Source organism: Phascolarctos cinereus, unplaced genomic scaffold (assembly GCF_003287225.1).
Source record: "Phascolarctos cinereus isolate Bilbo 61053 unplaced genomic scaffold, phaCin_HiC Scaffold_3;HRSCAF=262, whole genome shotgun sequence".
NCBI classification, from domain to species: domain Eukaryota; kingdom Metazoa; phylum Chordata; class Mammalia; order Diprotodontia; family Phascolarctidae; genus Phascolarctos; species Phascolarctos cinereus.
In genome coordinates this window covers 77312276-77329185 of record NW_027555736.1, presented here as the reverse complement: position 1 = coordinate 77329185, position 16910 = coordinate 77312276, and the positions used below count along the sequence as shown (strand labels likewise).

Sequence of the window (16910 nt, the reverse complement as noted above, 5' to 3'; positions counted from 1 at the left end):
TACTGAGTTTTGTAGAATTAAACTGATTCTTTGAGTCTGACCTCAGAGGTGAATGGGGTGGACTTTAGCAGAAGAGAGAGAGGGAGAAGTAGCCCAGTTCCCCAGAACCCAGAGATGATTTATAAATACCAAGCTTGAGAAGGAAGAGGTAACCCCCAGTCTGCCCTACATCCCAAATGCCTTCAGGTAGAAATGATCTGAGATGCTCTGTACTTATAAGGTTTCATCCTGAAATAATTTTTTTTCCTTTTCTTTTCTTCTTCATTTGCCTTGGGGTTGGACAAGGTCCTTTTCAGCCCCTAGATAAGCATTGTAAATTATTAATCAAGCTTTGTAAAATATTTTTCCTTTTTGGAATCTATATAACTGCATTTGTGGGAATTGTAGTTTTCCCATAAAACATGTAGGGCTATTTAAGATCTGGACACACTGACTGTTCTGAGAGTCTTTCATAGCACTGAGGGAAAACATTCAAGAAAGAGTATTTATGCTTCCTTGAAATCCTATGAAATAGTTATGGATTTGAGGACATGGATAATCTGTTCAGAATATCCTGTGGCTTATTAGTTGAGGACAGTAAAATTTTTAAATGGGGTTGGGAAATTGGCCAGACCGGGCCCAGTATTCCGAGCATATGGATGTTTGGTGAGCCTGATTCTGGGCAGAGTGGAGATCCCACTTTCTACTTTGGAGGATGAGCATGTGTTCTGACCATTTCTAGTTTGTTTACCATGTCCTTTTTGTTGACTACTGAGATGGAATCGGAAATTCATAGAAAAGACTCTCATGGGGGACATTCTGTTTCTTTTGGGCTAATTTCTTTTTAAATGAGCCAGGAAACTCTCTAGGACTTGATAGGTCTAGAGGACAGGCCTGAATCATTGGAGTGGCTTCCTGGCTGCCAGAGAAAGCCCAACCTAGCAGGCTTCATAGGCTTCATAGAACTCTCACTGTTATCAAAGTCAGCAGACCTTTCTCATGGCTCATTGATGCTGTGAATTATCTAGAAGTGGAAGGGGTCCCTTGCACATTTCAATCAATGTTGTATTCTTATTTATTCATTTTTATGTTTGATTCAAATTCTTTTAAAAATATTTTATGGCCTGCAATTGTCTCATTACATTCTAATTCTCAGGCTGAACCCTTCTACTGGCTTGAGTTAAGCCTCATCCAGAACAGGTGTCTTCCTTTTCTGTGACTGTTTGGTGTGGTCTTTACTTTCTGCCTACCATTCTGAACCCACCTGTTGCTCCCTCTGAAATTTCTTATAAAGTATCAGAGAATAAATTCAGAGGGAGAATCACAGAAGGCTAGGATTGGGAAGGAGCTTAGAAGTTATATAGTGTATGAACGAGAGTAAGTTGGATCTGGGGCAGCTAGGTGGCACAGTGGATAGAGCACTGGGCCTGGTGTTAGGAATACCTGAGTTCAAATCTAGTCTGTCACACTTGCTAGCTGTGTGACTCTTGGCAAGTCACTTAACCCTGTTTACTTTAGCTTCTTTATCTGTAAAATTAGCTGGAGAAGGAAGTAGCAAACCACTCCACTATCTTTGCCAAAAAATCCTGACATGGGGCCATAAAGAATTGGAAACAACTGAAATACCTGAACAAATGCTGCATCCAGCTTGTACCACGTCAAGAGATCTGATTCTAAAATTTCCAGTGTGAGCCTCCACAGCAAATGTTACAAATAAGGGTATGAATGGTTGTTTTGCTGTTGATAGTTTAGCCCTAAGAACCTGAAGGAGAAGATGTTAATAATGCACCTTCAACTTCAGTTCATAATGTATACATTTTCCTGGACATTCTGGGTGTTAAACATTTTATCAGCATATCTCTGCCCCTAACCTACAGAAACTGCCAGTGCTCCAATTCTCCCTGTTATGTATACATTAGATACTTGACAACTACATTCTGTCACCATTTAATGATTCAGCATCAAACTTATTAAAGAGAATTAAGGAGAATTTTCATACAATAGTTTCTTCTTCTTCTTCTCTTAGCTAGTATCTCCCACTAGCACCTCTTAAAGGCAATATGTATAAAAAAAAGAAAAGCTTTTCCCATTCAAAAAAAAAATTACCCTTGAACTGAGGGACTGTTTTTCTCAGGGAAGGAAAGTTATTATTGTCAGTTCTGGTCTCCAAGCTGTACTTTATGAAGTAAATGCAAGTGGCCCTTGGATCAAAAGGCACCCCAAGCGCTGTCATTAAAAAAAAGTTTTATGTACCAAATTAAGCACTGTAGACTGAAAGTATATTGTTTTACACATATATTTTATTTTTCAGAACTGTAGTAATGGTTAATTAATTAATTAATTAATCAATTTTTGGTGAGGCAATTGGGGTTAAGTGACTTGCCCAGAGTCACATAGCTAATAATGGTAAATTTACTAAATGCAAATTAACTCAAAAACCCTGCTGAATATATAATTTGTTTTGTAATTATGTGTTTTTAATGAATAGTAATAGTTTAAGTACAATGTGTGGGTCAATGAAGCCTATCTCCAAATGTTTCTGGAGTTTTGGCTACAGTCAGTGACAGCTGAATGTTCTGGGAAAACATTATAAGATAAAGTTGAACAGGAAATAATGTTTTATATTAACTTTGATGGAGAATTTTAACAGTTTTAAACACTAGTGCCTTTTCTCAACTGTCATGATTTTCTTGCCTTTTGAGATCGAGGGAGATTGAAATTTTACTGTGTTTTATTTGTAAAGCAGAAAACCTCAAGAACATTAACACAGTGAGCTTTGTAGTTTGCACATATTTAGGAGCAGCGTGTGGCCTCGCCTTTGTGGTCATATATTCATCTCTCATCCACATAATATACCAGTACAATGAGCACTTGATGTGGCCCATACTGTTACTCCACACTCACTTTGATTTTATACAAATTAATTATGCATTCTAGGTTTTCAGGGTCTACTGGCATCTGTTTGAAAATGAAGATGAACATGTGCTTCAGTGGTGTTCATTATGAACATTAAAGATTGTAACAAAAAAGGAAACCACAATTACCCTCTTCCTCCCCAACAACTCAAGTTTTCTTGAATAAAGGTTGAATGTGTCCTATAAGTCTTTTCCATGAGACCTGGGAAAGACTTCCACTTAAAAAGGCCAAGCTCTCCCATTGCATGTAGGGTCATCTCCAGTCATCCTGATCTATATCTTACCAGTGGACCCAGATGACTCCAGAGGAGAAAGTGAGACTTTTGACCTTGCACAGAAATCCCTGATTTGTATCCAATTCCCCTTCAAATTGTGGCATCTCCTCCCTGATGTCATGGTCCTCTTTGAGAATGAAGGACAAACAACAACGGGTCAATGAAGTTTTAATATTATAAAGGTGGTCTCAGTCTTGGATCAGATAAAGAAACACTTCCTCTCAGCAGAGTGTTGAGGTAATGGACATTACATAAACTGTCAAAGTCTTAAATCATTGGTTTTGTTTAATATTTACTGAATGTATTGATTATTAGAGAAGATGGGGTCATATTGGGAAATAATTGTGTTGCATAAGGAGCAAAAAATCAGTAAAACTTTAAACAACAAATTAAGGGTTCCTGATATGTTAAAATACATTATTATAGAAGGGATAGGGTTCTCTTTATCTTATTGACAGGCAAAAATTCACTGGAAGCTTACTCAGGATTTTGAGGTATTATTAGGTGATTGATTTCATATTTGCAGTCCTGCTCAGCTTTGGATTCTAAGCCTTCCATTGCGTTAGTAGTAAGGAAGAGTTTCAATGGAACCATCTGTGGTCATTGCTCTTGCGTTACTGCTCTGTATCTCATGTCTGCTTCTCATTTTATCATAGAAAAAGGGCTTTGGAAGAGGAAAGCTTCCACCTGGTCTTGTTCCTTTTCCAATGATTGGCAATATAGTACAGATGGACCTTAAGAATGTCCTTGAAACTCTTTGCAAGGTAAGTATGGATCTCTGTCTTCTGTTGGTTTCATTCCTGACTCCAGTAGCAATCAATTTGTTTTAGGAGACTGTCTTCAAGCAGCTTATTCTAATGAATATAGCACGTTAGAGTAGGGAGGTAGGTACCTTGTAGGTTTTCTAGACCATTTTTTGATTTACTGCAGTGGCCATCAGGGCCCACTGCTTCAGGGGTAGCTGGGTGCTATCAATTTCCTGTAGGTTTGGATGAGATCCATTCTACAACAAGTGCCATTGTCTGCTATCACCGCTCACATTGGCTCTGCGAAGTTCTAGGAGAAAATGCCATCAGTCCCACCTAAAATGCTCATTGCCTAACATAGGAAGAAAGGTGGTATTTAATGTTCCTGCTTATTTCTGCTGCCTGAGGAATAAGTAGGTCCTGCAAATAGGTAGGAACTTCCAGCATTTGTTGGATCAGAGTGGAGAATGTTTTCCTTGCACATTCCTTCACAGGATCACTCACACAGCCTCTGTGTGCAGCCTCAGTCCTTACATGTAATCTTAAGTGTGCCTGGCTGAAAGCAAGCCTGGCCTCAAGAGGAACCACTAAGTTCTGAACTCAGACCTGAAGATCCTTAAAGCCTTAGAAATGTAGCTTGAGGTAGTAGAAAAGGCATTGAATGTGCAAGTAGAAAAGCTTAGGTTGAAGTCCAGATTCTGACATTTACTAGTTTGTGCCTTAGGCAAGTCATGATGACCTCTCTTGATCTCAGCTTCCTAGGTCTGCAGGAGGACATTATCAATAAATATCCTATGTACCTCACAGGGTTGTGAGAAAAGATTAAGTGAGGTTAATGTGTGAAAACCAAAATATGTTCCCCTTTTGATCTGGTAGATTACCGAACAGATATCTTTACCTTATACTTCCCAGATATACCTTGATGTTTGGGGACTCAATGTCCTCATCTGTAAAAGTATGTTTGGTTTAGAAGAGGAGTTCTTAGTCTTGGGATCATGAACTCCTAGTGGGTTTGTAGATATATTTCAGAGGTTCTGTGAGCTAGGATGGGAAAAATTGCATCTTTATTTTATTCTAATATAAGTGGTTCCCTTTGCAAACCTATGTATTTTATTCCAAAAATATCATTCAGAGGACTACATAGGCTTCTCCAGACTATTAAAAGAGTCCGTGACAAAAAAAAAAAACAGTTAAGAAACTCTGGTTTAAATGATCTCTAAGGTGTCTTCCAGATCTTTACCTATGATCCAATAATACTGGTTTGTAGGATTTCTATTGGAATGAGGACCCTTTTCTTTTCCATCATGTCACTGACAGCATTGTCCCTATTCCCCAACCCTGCTATTTTCAATACTTTAGATGAATAGTGATAATAATAGCATTTCTATAGTGATTTAAAGGTTGCCAAATGTTTTACAAATATTCTCTTATTATTTTTACAAGAACCCTTAGAATTAAGTGTTATTACTATTATCCTCATTTTGCAGATGAGGAAACTGAGGCAGACAGAGGTTAAGTGACTTGCTTGGGGTCCCATAACCTATTAAGTATCTGAAACTGGATTTTGAGTAAGGTCTTCTTGATTCTATTTACCATGGCACTTAGCTATGAAACATAAGCTCAGCCTCTCAGGACAGCTGGGGATACTGTATCATGGTCATAAACTGTGCCTCATTAGACAGTCTTCTGGCTGATAACCCAAGGCACAGAGTGAATTTTACTCTACTGAGCCATCTATGACTTGCATTTGGTGCATGAGTTGCATCATCCTCTTTTAATAAATGTCAGACATGTTTTCAAAGAGCTGAGAATGGATAGAGAACTTCTTCAATTAAAATTAGCAACAGTAATCCATGCTGTTTAACAATTTTTTGTTTTTTTAAATATTTATCTATTTATGTATTTATTTTCTAGAATTTATTTTGATTTATCAACAATCATTTCCATATGCTTTTGAGTTTAAAATTTTTCTCCCCCTTCCTCCCTATCACCCTTCCCAAGATGGTGCACAATCTGATGTAGGCTATACATTTACATTCCTATTAAACATATTTTCACATTAGTGAAGTTTTGAGTAAAAATTAAAACCAATAGGAGGAACCATCAGAAAGAGGAAACAAAACTCAAAAGAAGAGAAAAAAAAGATAGTGATTCAACTTTCACAGTTATGATTACTGTCTGTTTTTTTCTCCATCCCTTTTTGCTCCCTGTTTATGATTTTCTTTCTCCTCTCTCCCTTCCCCCCTCACCAGTTCTTTGCTTTTGTCCACCACCTCTTTCTGTCTCTCCTCCCTTCTATTATCCCCCTCCCCCCTCTACCCCTTCTCCACCACCACTTCTTCCCTCCCTTCCATCCACCCTCCCTTTTCTTTCCCCTTTTCCTTCTTACTGCCCATAGGGCAAGTTAGATTTCCATACCTAACTGATTATGTTATTCCCTTCTTGAGCCAAATCTGATGACACCAAGGTTCAAACAATGCTCATTCCCCCTCCCTTATTTCCCTCTGCTGTAATAAGATTTTCTGTCTTTTCCTGTAATGTAATTTACCCTTGTCTGCCTCCTCCTCTCTCAGCACATTTTCTAAGATCAGACTAATATACTTACTTGGATCCATTTAACTCATTTGATCAAATTTTTTTCATCATTACATCAAAGTCAACTAATATCCACCCTCTTTATGTATACTCCTTTAACATGGTGTAATAACAACAAAGTTCTCAAGAGTTGTAAGTGTCATCTTCCCTTGTAGGGATGCAAACAGTCTGCCATTATTAGCAACATTTTGTATCTTTCTGTCTCATTTACTTTTTATATCTTTCTTGAATATTGTGCTTGAAGATGAAACTTTTTGTTGAGCTCTGGTCTTATTATAAAGAAGGTTTGGAAGTCCCCTATTTCATGGAATAGCCATATCCTCCCTTGAAAAATCTTGCTCATTTTTGCAGGGTAGTTGATCCTTGGCTGCAATCCAAGCTCCTTTGCCTTATGGAATATCATATCCACACCCTGCAATCTTTTAATGTAGAAGCTGCAAGGTCCTGTGTAATCCTAACTATGGTTCCATGATATTTAAATCATTTCTTTCTGGCTGCTTGCAAGCACCGTCTCTTTCATCTGGTATTTTTGAAATTTTGCTATGATATTCCTTGGTGTTGTCAATTTGGGATCACTTTCAGGTGGTGAGCGGTGTATTCTTTCTATGGTTATTTTACCTTCTGGTGCTAGGACTTCAGGTCTGGTTTACTTTATGATTTCCTGAAAGATACTGTCCAGGCTCTTTTTTTTCATCATGATTTTCAGGTAGTCCAATGATCTTTAAATTGTCTCTCCCGGATCGATTTTCCAGGTCGGTTGTTTTACAGATGATGTATTTTATGTTTTCATACTTCTTTTTTTCATTTTTGTGGTTCTTTTTGACTGATTCTTGCTCTCTCAAAGAGTCATTAGTTTCCATTTCTCCAATTCTAGTTTTTAACAAATTGTTTTCTTCTGTTAGTTTTTGTATTTTCTTCTTCAATTGGCCGATTGTGTATTTTAGGGATTTGTTTTATTCAGTGTACTTTTTTTTCCATTTGGCCAATTGTATTTTTGAAGGACTCTGCTACCTCTCTCATTAGACTTTTCAAATCCTTCTTGAGCTCTTCTAAGAAGGCTTTTTAGGCTTCAGACCATTTCATATTCCCTTTTGATGTTGCAGATGTGGGTTTGTTGACAATGTTGTCCTCTTCAGAATTTCTGTCTTGGTCTTCACTCTTCTCACAATATGAATCTATGGTACATTTCTTTTTACTCATGGTGTTTCTTTATTCCCTGGCCTTTAAAGAGACTGAACTCTCCTGCTGGGGAAGAGAGGGCACTGACACAAGCTTCCTGTGTTGGGAGCGTAGGTCTTGGTCACTGGCTTTGTGTGCTGGGGCCTCTTATGTTGGCAATTGGAGGCTGCAGGGTTTTGGCAGCTTATCTCATGTTGGGCTGGAATCATCAAGGCTGGAACTTTCAGGCAATTCTAGGTTGCCTGCTTTTCCTTTCCTTTAGCTTTCTTCAGGTCCTTTTAGATGGGTGCTGCAGGGTGTTTATCTGCCTGGAGTCCCTGGCAATGCTGCCTCCCTCATTTCTGCTAATGCACTGGGAGATTCCTTTATGGTTGAGTGCTGGGGCACCTGGTGGTTTTTTGAGCTGGTTTCCACTGGTTCCCTTGCCCTCACTGAGGCACTTGGAGGTCCAGGTGTTGATGTTTGCCTGCTCTACTACCTGGGTTTCAGGATCTCCTCCTGATTGACAGTTGGAAGCTGTAGGGTTCTGACAGCTCACCTTGTGCTGGGTTGGAATCAGCAAGGCTGGGAGTTTAGGAAGACTCTAGGTTGCTTTCTTCAGCTCCTTTCAGATGAATGCTGCAGGCTGCTTATCCACCTTGGGTTCTTTGTAGTGCTGCCTGCTTCTCTTATTTTTGCTGATGCACTGGGAGACCTGTTTGCTGGGCTGCTGCACTGTTGTTCCCATCTTTCTTCTAGTTCAGCTGTTCCAGGTTTTTTTTTTCTGGGGTGATATTTTCTGGGGTTTTAGAGGTTGATAGGGGAGGGTGAGAGTAACTACCTTTTTAGTCTACCATCTTGGCTCCTGTAACCTGAAGTCGCTGTTTATCATTTGATTCAGCGATGACTCACTCACTACTGCCCACATCTCTTTTTACAGTTAGCAAAAGAATATGGCCCAGTGTTCACTCTGCAATTGGGTGTTAAGCGTGTTGTTGTGTTCCATGGGCACAAGGCAGTGAAAGAAGATCTGATTGATCATGGGGACAAGGTTGCTGACAGAGGACCTATGCCAATATTTGAATTTATTAGCAATGGATTAGGTAAGTTTCTGCTTGGTGAAGAGCAAGAAGATAAAGACAAGAATATGGAAAAAAGCATATTCTCAGAAATAAGTTGAAATAGACCCACTTTCAAACCAAAGCCCCCAAATAAGTGATTTGTTGGGCAGGATGTAATGAGTGCTATGTAAGCCATTTGTCTTTTGTCCAAGGCAGCAGCTGCATAGGTTCATGTTATATGTTGTAGCCAGCTAAAGTAGGAAGAAAGAGACTAAGGGAAAAAATAAAAAAAAAACCCACAGGAGAGAAAGAGAGTGAGAGACAGAGAGACAGAGAAAGAAAAAAGGAAAGAGAGAAAGAAAAAAAGGGAGAGAGAAATAAGAAAGGAAAGAAGACAGAAAGGAAGGAAGAAAAGAGAGGAATGATGGAAAGTAGGAAGGAAGTAAAGGCAGAAAGACAGAAAGAGAAAGAAAAGAAATAAGAGAGAAAGGAAAGACTAAAGAGAGAGAAAAGTGAAGAAAGAGAGAAAGAAAAAGAAGAAAAGAAGAAAGAAAGAGAGAAAGAATGGAAGGAAGGAATCAAAGAAAGGAAGAAAGAAAGAACGAAAGAAAGAGAATGATTTGTGGGGTGGAAGAGTCCTGGAGGGAGAAGCAAGATCTCCTTCTCCAATCTATCTAGCCTTTACAGTTTGCCATAACCATTCCCCACTCATCTGTAATTTTTACCTTCCAAGATCCATTACTCTAGTTCATTTTCCAGTTAGTTGGAATTTTCTCCTTGATGTTCAGAGATCCAGTGCTCAGCAGCCTAGCACCTAAATTAGTGTCCTCCTACTGGACAATGACCACTAGTTTATGTAGACTGAGATTCATAGGAACAGGACTTCTGGCAATCTGACCAGTGTCTTCTCCATCTTCTCTATTAATATGTCATAAGAGAGATTGCCAGATGCCTTGATGAAATCTGTGTCTAGTCTTCAAGGCAGTGCCTGGATGTAGTAGTCTGATAATACTGTTAAAAAAAGAAATTAGATTAGGCTATCAAGACCTAGTTTTGAGGAACCCATGCTGACTCTAAGTGACCACCCTTTTTAAATGTTCACTAATCAACTTTTCTTAAGAGTTCCAAGAAAATGAATGACTGAGACAAGACCCCACACTGTGTGAGAGATTGAGAATTTTGTGTTTGCCAAGTGATATCTCTGTTGGGCATAGCACGAAAGGGTGAGTGGCAGCCAATAGATGTACAATTTCAGAAAATATGCCAAAAAATGGATGAAATGAAGGTGGTGGTCAAGGATTTTCTACCTACCACCAGTAACAGGTAAATTGAAATTACTTCTGTCTGCAAGGACAGTGATCATCCAAAATATTGAGCCATTAAAGACCAAGCAGGGTGTAGTACAGCCAATGTGGATCAGAATACATATGAAGGAAAGGTACCTATACTCTTAAAAATACGTATACATTTATTTATTTTTAGTTTTCAGCATTCACTTCCACAAGATTTTGAGTTCCAAATATTTTCCCCATCTTTGCCTTCCTCTCCCCCCAAGACGGCATATATTCTGAATACTCTTCCGTGATGTGCCCTCCCTTCGGTCACCTCACCCCTTTCTCTTATCCCCATCCCTTTCTATTTTCCTGTAGGGCAGGATAGATTTCAATACCCCTTTGCCTGTATATCTTATTTCCCAGGTGCATGTAAAGACATTTTAACATTTGTTTTTAAAACTTTGAGTTGCAAGTCCTCTCCCTTCCTCCCTCCACACTTACCCTCATTTAGAAGGCAAACAACATGACACAAGTTATACATGTGTAGTCATGCAAAACACTTCTGTAATAGCTAAGTTGTGAAAAAACTAAGTATACTTTTCTTCATGCTATCTCCCCCCTCCTTATTCTATTCTCTCCTTTGATCTTTACCCTCCTCAAAAATGTTTGCTTCTGATTACCCCCTCCCCCAATCTGCCCTCCCTTGCATCATCCATCCCTCTTTTATCTCCTTTCCTCCTATTTTCCTGTATGGTAAGATAGATTTACATACCCAATTGAGTGTGTATGTTATCCCCTCTTTAAGCCAAATCTGATGAGAACAAAATTCATTAATTCACTCTCACCTCTACCCTCTTCCCCTACATGGTAAAAGCTTTTTCTTCCCTCTTTTATGAGAGATAATTTACCCATTCTACCTCTCCCTTGCTCCTTCTCCCAGTAAAATCCTCTCTCACCCCTTAATTTTATTTATTAGATATCATCCCTTCATATTCAACTCACCCTGTACCTTCTGTCTCTATATATTGCCTCCAACTACCCTAATACTAAGAAAGGTCTCATGAATTACAAATATCATCTTTCCATGTAGGAATGTAAACATTTCAATCTTAATAAGTCTCTTATGATTTGTCTTTCCTGTTTAACTTTTTATGTTTCTCTTAAGTTGTATCTGAAAGTCAAATTTTCTATTCAGCTGTGGTCTTTTCATCAAAAATGCTTGAAAGTCCTCTATTTCACTTAATTTCCATTTTTCCCCTGATAGATTATACTCAGTTTTGCTGCGTAAGTGATTCTTGCTTTTAATCCTAGCTCCTTTGATCTCCAGAATATCATACTCCAACCCCTCAGATCCCTTAATGTAGAAGCTGCTAAATCTTGTGTTATCCTGATAGTGTTTCCACAGTACTTGAATTGTTTCTTTCTGACTGCTTACGTATTTTCTCCTTGACCTGGGAAATCTTAAATTTGCTATAATATTCCTAGGAGTTTTCTTATGGGGATCTCTTTCAGGAGGTGATCAATGGATTCTTTCAATTTCAATTTTACTCCCTGGTTCTAGAATATCAGGGCAGGTTTCCTTGATAATTTCTTGAAAGAGGCTGTCTAGGTTCTTTTTTTGATCATGGCTTTCAGGTGGTCCAATAAGTTTAAAATTATCTCTCCTGGATCTATTTTCCAGGTCATCTGTTTTTCCAATGAGATATTTCACATTGTATTCTATTTTTCTATTCTTTTGGTTTTGTTTTATAATTTCTTGATTTCTCATAAAGTCACTAGCTTCCATTTGCTCCATTCTAGTTTTTAAGGAATTATTTTCTTCAGTGAGCTTTTGGATTGCCTTTTCCATTTGGCTGATTCTGCTTTTCAAGGCACTCTTCTCCTCATTGGCTTTTTGGACCTCTTTTGCCATTTGGGTTAGGCTATTTTTTAAGGTGTTATTTTCTTCAGTATTTTTTTTTTGGGTCTCCTTTAGCAAGCTGTTGACTTCTTTTCTTGAATCACTCTTATTTCTCTTCCCAGTTTTTCCTCTACTTCTCTTACTTGCTTCTCAAAATCCTTTTTGAGCTCTTCCATGGCCTGAAACTGATTCATATTTTTCTTGGAGGCTTTGGATGCAGGAACTTTGACCTTGTTTTCTTCTTCTGCTTTTATATTTTGATCTTCTTTGTCACCAAAGTAAGATTCTGTAGTGTGAGTTTTTTCTTTTTTGGCACTGTTTGTTCATGTTCTCAGCCGTGTACTTGCGGTTTAAACTCTTTTGTTAAGGTAGGGGTCTGCTTCCAGAGTGGAAAATGTACTTTCCCAAGTGTCAGGGGCTTTGTTCAGTTGTTTTCAGAGATACTTCTAGTGACCTGTAAAATTTTGGTTTTTCCAAGGTGGTGCAATCAAAGGCAAGGTATTTACTCATTTCCCGGCCTGTTGTCTGGTCTATGGGTGACCACAAGCATTCTTTTCTGCCTTGGAACTGTGAGAAGGATTCCTTGTTCACTGCTGCACAAGCTCTGCCATGCTAGCACTCCTCCTTGCCCCAGGGTGACTAACCCATGACAGGGACCCAGATCTAATCAGGAGCAAAGCAAGAGAATCCTTCCTCAGCACCAGAAAAGCAATCCCTGCAATCCCCCTCTAATCAGCCACTTGATCCATACATCATCTGTGGGCCAAGGGCTCCAGAAGCAGCCACCATTGTGGGGCTGTGCCAGGACTGGGGCCAGACCACGCTCCTCTCTCATCCATTTCTGACAGACCTTTCCTACTGAGCATCTAAGTTGTCTTTGGCATTTGTGGGTTGAGAAGTCTGGAAACCACTTCAACTGCTAGTGATTCAGTCCCTTGAGGCCATTCCAGGTTCACTGAGGCCTGGTCTTTGCTGCGAGATCCACACTGAACTGAGCTCCTCTCTCAGCCCTGTGAAACAGAGCTTTCCCATCAACCATCCAGGTTGACTTGGGCTGGAAATTTGTTTTACTCTGTCTTTTTGTGGGTGTGCTGCTCTAGAATTTGTTTAGAGCCATTTTGACAAGTATTTTGGGGGGTTTTGTGGGACAGCTGAAGCGAATCACTGTTTTTATTCTGCCATCTTGGCTCTACCCCCCATCTCTACTTTTTGTACCAGTCTTAAAATTTTAATAATCTGGCTACTTCTGGAATAGGTCACCTTGCTTAGCCTACTAGAGCTAAAATTAGGACAAAAATCCCTGTGTCATGGCATTCTATCAGCTACTGCCTGGCAAAAGACTCTGATAACCTTTCCATTACAACTCCTGATAACTGACTAGAAGGTAAACATATTTCTTTGCTACAGAAAAACTAGAACACTTGCAGTAGGGACATTTGAGTAAATCAAGATGAGAAATGAATGAATGAATCAACAACAAAACCTTTGAAATATAGTACATACTTTGTGCCAGGAATTGTGCTAAATGATTTACACATACTATCCATTTGATCTCTGTGACAACTGCAGGAGGTGGGTGCTATTATTGCTCTTCAGTTTGCAGGTGAAGAAACTGAGGCAAAAAGAGGTTAATGACTAGTTTAGCTAGTAAGCATGTGAGGCTAGATTTGAACTGAGACCTTTCAACTACAGGCCAAGTGTTCTATCCATTGTTCCATGTAGCTGTTTTGGTGATTAGACAGCAGTTTATCTGAAAAAAAAAAACAATTTGGGAAATCTTATTAGACTTCAGGCTTGACATAAATCAGCAGCACAAATATGGCAGCCCATGGAGGTCAGAAATGGCTTCCTATAAGGTAGAATTTGAGCTTGGTATTAAAAAAGACCAAAGAAACTAGGAGGAAAGAAAGCATTAAAGCTGTGGGGGGAGGGAAAGGGGAAGGAGAGAGCCAGTGTGAAGGTTCAGAAATGGAAAATGGAGTCCCATGTGGGAGGAACTGGAGTATAGAGTGTGTGGAAGGAAATGAGATAGAGGAAAACTTGTACATATCATGTGCCAAGCACTGGGTTAAGTGCTGGGAGATGCAAAGACAAACATAAATTTAGTCAATGTGCTCTAGGGGTTTATATTTAAATGGGGTGGGGAAGAGACAACACATACATTTACATATATATATGAATAGACAGATATACATACATACCATATATATATTTATATAGACATATACATACATAGCACACACACACACACACACACTCATACACACACACACACACACACACACACACACACACACACACACCCCAGATGTAAAGTGAGGACGTTAGCAGCTATGGAGATCAGGTAAGGTCTGATTCTACAAGGTGGCACTTGAGCTGAGCTGAGAATTCTAGGAGACTGAGGCAAGGCTGGGGTACAATACCAGGGAGGAGTGCCATGTATGAGGAACAGCAAAAAGCCCCGTTCACCATAGTGTGCTTGGAAGGGAATAATCTGCAGTAAGGTTGAAAAGGTAGGTTGGGGCCAGGTTGCGAAGGCCTTTAAAAACCTAGCAGAGGAGTTTATGTGTATTTGATTCTGAAAGTAATATTGAACCAGAGTTTGTTGAGTAGGAGAATGATATGTTCAGCTTATCACTTTAGGAAAATCACTTTGGTTGTTGTCTTTTGTGCTTGAAAAGGACCAGAGTGATAGCACTATGTCAGGGTGAAGGTACAGTGTGTCTGACTGTGGCTGGTCAGTCCAATCACTCTCTGCCTGTGTGGAGAATGAATTGGAAAGAGAAGACTGGAAACAGGAATATTGTAAAATTCCAGGTAAAACAGTGATGGAGGCATGCACTAGTATACACGGATGAAGAGAAGGGAACACCTGTGAAAGCTGATATGGGGCAGCTAGGTGGCACAGTGGATAATGCTCTATCCTCTTTCTAACTGGAGTTAGAAAGACATGAGTTCAATTCTGGCCTGAGACACTTAACACTTACTAGCTGTGTGACCCTGGGCAGGTCACTAAATCCTGATTGCCTCACAAAAAACACCAAAAGAATGAAAGAAAGCTGATGTAAAGTAGGAAGTGATTACACAAGTAATTAGATGTGAGGTTCAGGGAAGAGTTAGGAATGAAGGAACCCACTGAGGTTGTGAACCTGAGTGCCTGAAATGGTGATGGTTCCCTCAACAGAAATAGGGAAGGACAGAAGAAGGAGAGGTGTGGGTGAGGAAGACAGTGAATTCAATGTTGGAAGTAATGAGTTTGAGATGTCTGCAGTAGCACTGAGGGTGGTGTTTATGCTAGTATTTTAGTTTCATTTCATGATCTGGAGTGGAAAGAATCCAGGAATTTGGTCAGGATTCCTGAGTCCTAGGTTAGTCTGAGACTTAACCATTCCTGACTTTAGGTGAGTCACTTAATCTTGTTCAGATTCTTCATGTATAAAATGAAAGGAGAGGACTGGACAATATCTAAGATCCTTTGACCACAACACCTTATGACTTGTGAAATCAGATTCAGAACAATGGCAAAAGATTAAAATTTCCCAAGTAGCATTTTGCCAAGCCCTTTCTTCAGCTCTTCACCTGCATTGAAGGGGAGTTTCTTTTCTTTCTTTCTTTTTTTCTTTTGAGGGGATTCTGAGGCAGAGCATTAGCTACTTCAGCAGCAGAGTTAGTTGTGTTATGAGATCAAGAGTTATGTGTTAGTGAATGCAATTTGTGAGATTGGCATCAGTGAAAGAGAGAGTATAAGCATTTTGATGGGGATCTAAACTTTGCAATATATACTGTGAGGCCTCATGGCATTAGCTTCTATTTTCTCAGAAAGGTATTTAATGAAAGCAGCATGAATTAAGTCCATTGCAAGCAACATCAGTCACTTTCTTCTTCCAGGGTTCCATTATGAAGGATTTTGAAGCAGAGGATGAAGAATTTGATATCCTGATAAAGGTCCTATGGAAATAAGATTATAGGCAAAAATATAGTTCCCAGGATAAGGGTAGTGAGGTGAAATCCTTATTGTATCTCTGGAATCAGAGGGTGATATCTGAAGGTAGGAAGGTGTAATGTATTCAGGGAAAGGACATGACATGTTGAGATGTAGTATGTATGTATCATGTGTGTATGATAAAGGTATCAAAGGCTCAAATTAAGTACAACTCTTTTGACTCAACAATCATTTCTCAATAAATAGCGATCCCACATAGCATCTTTCCTTAGGGAAAAAAAGAAAGCTAGGAAAAGCCATTTGATATAGGGATTGCTACTGAGCTTATGTATCTTTCTGTTCTTATTAAGTATGCCTCTTCTTCGGTCATTTCAGTCAAGTCCGACACTCTGTGATCTCATTTGGGTTTTCTTGGCAAAGATATTGGAGTGCTTTACTATTTCCTTCTTCAGATCATTTTATAGATGAGGAACTTAGGCAAACAGGATTAAGTGACTCGCCCACTGTGAAAAATCGTACATGCCTGAGGCTGGATCTGAAGTCATGAAGATGACTCTTCTTGACTCCAGGCCCAGAACACTATCTACTGAGCCACCTAGTAATCCACAAAAAGACAAGAAACAGAGACTCTCACTCTTTCATCCCTGAGTGAAGTAGGGAGACTATAATTTCAGTCTAGCCAGAAAAAAAAATAATCCTTTAGGCTCCTTGGGTGAAACGATGCACAGGTACAAAGTAACTTACTCTACAACCATTTGGTGTCCCAATAATACACACACACACACACACACACACACACACACACACACACATAAATATACATATACATATATACACACATATACATATATATACATATACATACACACATATATATGTATACATATATAATATATATATTATTTATATATACATATATACGTGTGTGTGTGTGTGTGTGTGTGTGTGTGTGCGTATGTGTGTTGAGTGGCAGGAATTGGGCAGTAGAAGGGAACTGTCAGACATTGCTCATAATTAGCCATATGTACTCTCCTACTCTAGAATATTTCACCAGGAATAATATA

General features: G+C 39.2%; 1 pseudogene across 1 annotated transcript in view; it reads left to right on the top strand.

Moving 5' to 3' along the window:
- Window positions 1–16910, top strand: part of LOC110203745 (cytochrome P450 2C19-like) — a 118999-nt pseudogene that overhangs the window by 32674 nt on the left and 69415 nt on the right. The window contains exons 4-5 of the transcript XR_013485500.1: window positions 3826–3933; window positions 8609–8771. The product of XR_013485500.1 is annotated as a cytochrome P450 2C19-like (transcript). The remainder of the gene's footprint in view (window positions 1–3825; window positions 3934–8608; window positions 8772–16910) is intronic.